This window comes from Oratosquilla oratoria, chromosome 27 (assembly GCF_046742065.1).
Source record: "Oratosquilla oratoria isolate Oo_2021 chromosome 27, ASM4674206v1, whole genome shotgun sequence".
Taxonomy (NCBI): domain Eukaryota; kingdom Metazoa; phylum Arthropoda; class Malacostraca; order Stomatopoda; family Squillidae; genus Oratosquilla; species Oratosquilla oratoria.
Window position 1 is genome coordinate 51,174,666 of NC_134803.1, and position 2,500 is coordinate 51,177,165.

Consider the following 2,500-nt stretch of genomic DNA (forward strand, 5'->3'; position numbering starts at 1 on the left):
AAGGGGACTTCAGCGCTGAAAACTTCTTTCAGTGTCGAGGGGTGATCTCAGTGTAGTGTCAGTGTCATAGAACAGTCTCAGTGTTAAATGAACCTATTGTTACAAAACGGCCTTAGGCCCAGTTCACACTAGCGGTTTGAACCGCGCGGAAACCGCGGCGGTACCACATAGTTATGGAAAAACTGCGTAGTTGTGCGTGAACGCCCCCACTTACTTACACTGTAACTGAACCGCCGCGGTTCAAACCGCCAATGTGAACAGGACCTTAAGGAATTAAAAGATGGCTTTAGTGGTGAATGTGGTTTTAGTGATACTCAGTGAACTCAGTGTTAGTGGCTTCAGTGCTGGCCAAAGATACTGCGGGTGATTTTAGTGTTAAGTGTGGTCTTAGTGTTGAATGGATTAAACTCTAGTGAAGAGATTCAACGCTTACAGACGCCAAAGGCTAAGGAATACAAAAGGAGATTTCAACAGAAGAGAGACCTATTGGTCCCTACCGGGGCTGCTTGCGAATTAAAATCGGCGTCAATTTTCCGTTGCCTGGCGCCAAATTACACAATCCACCTCCGTGGCGTCTCCACTAGGTGGAGAGGTGGATGAACCTTCCAGGCACTTCTTGGTGGAGCTAAAGTGGACGACGTACGATTGGAAGGCAAAAAACGTGGATCGATGGAAGTGGATCGATGAAGGAAAGGACCTGTGTGAGGGAAGTGGTTCAAGGCCGACCCTAGGTGGATCAAGTGGTCCTGGAGTAACATGAAGTGGATCACGGTTGACCTGAATTGGGCCAAAGTTGACCTGAATTGACCTAGGCCAACCTAACATGATAATTGATAATTCGGTTTAACGTCGCGAAGTCCTCCTATCAGAGGGCGAGGACGGTGCCCCTTACAGAAAACTATGTAGCGTGGATTTGAATAAACCATTCCCTTGGTCCAACTCGCTGGCGGCAGAGTTCGAACTGTTGTCACTTCGAGCTCCGCCGCAAGTAGTGACGCTCTAACCCGCTCGGCCAGCGACCGTCCAAATGGACCAAGATGAACCACAGCTGGATCATGATCAACCTGAAATGGGCCAGAACCTACCCAAAGTGGAGCTAGATCCACCGAAAGTGGATCATGATCCATCTAAGATGGAGAAGCATAGCAAAGTAATTCGCGTGGTACAGTGTGGCATGGGTAACGAGCAAGAAACTGGAATACTGGAATACTGGAAATCCACCATTATACTGAAATTGTCAAATAAATTCTTCGATACTAGTGATGGGACGATACCAAAAATTTTGACGATTTCGACACTGGTCCCGTTTTTAACTATTCCGATACCGATTCCGATACTGCTCCAGACTCCCGATTCCGATACGAGTTCCGATACTGCCCTAAACTTCCGATTCCGATATAAATAAGTTTCTGATACCTGAATTGATTATATCAGGCCTTGCGTTTGGTGTGAAAAACAAATACTTTATAAAAAAAAATACATTTATGAATAATTTATCGGAATCGGAAGTTTGGGCCAGTATCGGAATCGGAAGTTTAGACCAGTATCGGAATCGGAAGTTTAGACCAGTATCGGAATCGGAAGTTTAGACCAGTATCGGAATCGGAAGTTGAGACCAGTATCGGAATCGGAAGTTTTGACCAGTATCGGAATCGGAAGTTTAGACCAGCATCGGAATCGGAAGTTTAGACCAATATCGGAATCGGGAGTTTAGACCAGTATCGGAATCGGAAGTTTAGAAGAGTATCGGAATTCGTATCGGGATCGTTAATTTTTTTTTAGTACCGTCCCATCACAAGCTGATACCGCAGAACCAGTGGAGAGAATATTAATCCCACTCAATAAATCAATAAACGAACAAAAAACAGGTAAAAGGAATTTACTTCAATGCTAGTGAAGTGATCGCGTAGTGTTACAACATAAGGGAGGGCCCTTGAGAATTTCTTATGTCACGGAAGTACTAACCATTAAGAGGTTTTGATCCTTCCTAATGAGGTTGGATCGTTCTTAAAGGGGTTTGGATCCTTTCTAACGAGGTTGGACACCTCTTAAAGAGGCTGGGTTCTTCTTAAAGGGGTTTGGATCCTTTCTAATGAGGCTGGATCCCTCTTAAAGGTGTTGGATTCCTCCTAAAGGGGTTTGGATCCTTTCTAATGAGGTTGGATCCCTCTTAAAGCTGTTGGATTATTCTTAAAGGGGCTGAGTCCCTCTTAAAGTGGTTTGGATCCTTTTTAATGAGGTTGGATCCCTCTCAAAGGTGTTGGATACCTCTTAAAGGTGTTGGATCTTTCTTAAAGGGGTTTGAGTCCCTCTTAAAGGGATTTGAATCCTTTCTAATAAGGTTGGACCCCTCTTAAAGATGTTGGATCCCTCCCAAAGGTGTTGGATCCCTCCTAAAGGGGTTTGGATAATTTCTAATGAGGTTCAATCCCTTTTAAAGGGGTTTGGATCCTTTCTAATGAGGTTGGATACCTGTTAAAGAGGCTGGATCAACTCTTAA

General features: G+C 44.5%; 1 protein-coding gene across 1 annotated transcript in view; it reads left to right on the forward strand.

The window, feature by feature from the left end:
* LOC143040055 (uncharacterized) overlaps nucleotides 1–2,500 on the forward strand; it is a 32,853-nt gene that overhangs the window by 27,664 nt on the left and 2,689 nt on the right. The window contains exon 5 of the mRNA XM_076210678.1: nucleotides 1–2,500. This exon is cut by the window's left edge and continues 769 nt beyond it; it is cut by the window's right edge and continues 2,689 nt beyond it. The gene's annotated coding sequence lies outside the window, so the exon portion shown is untranslated.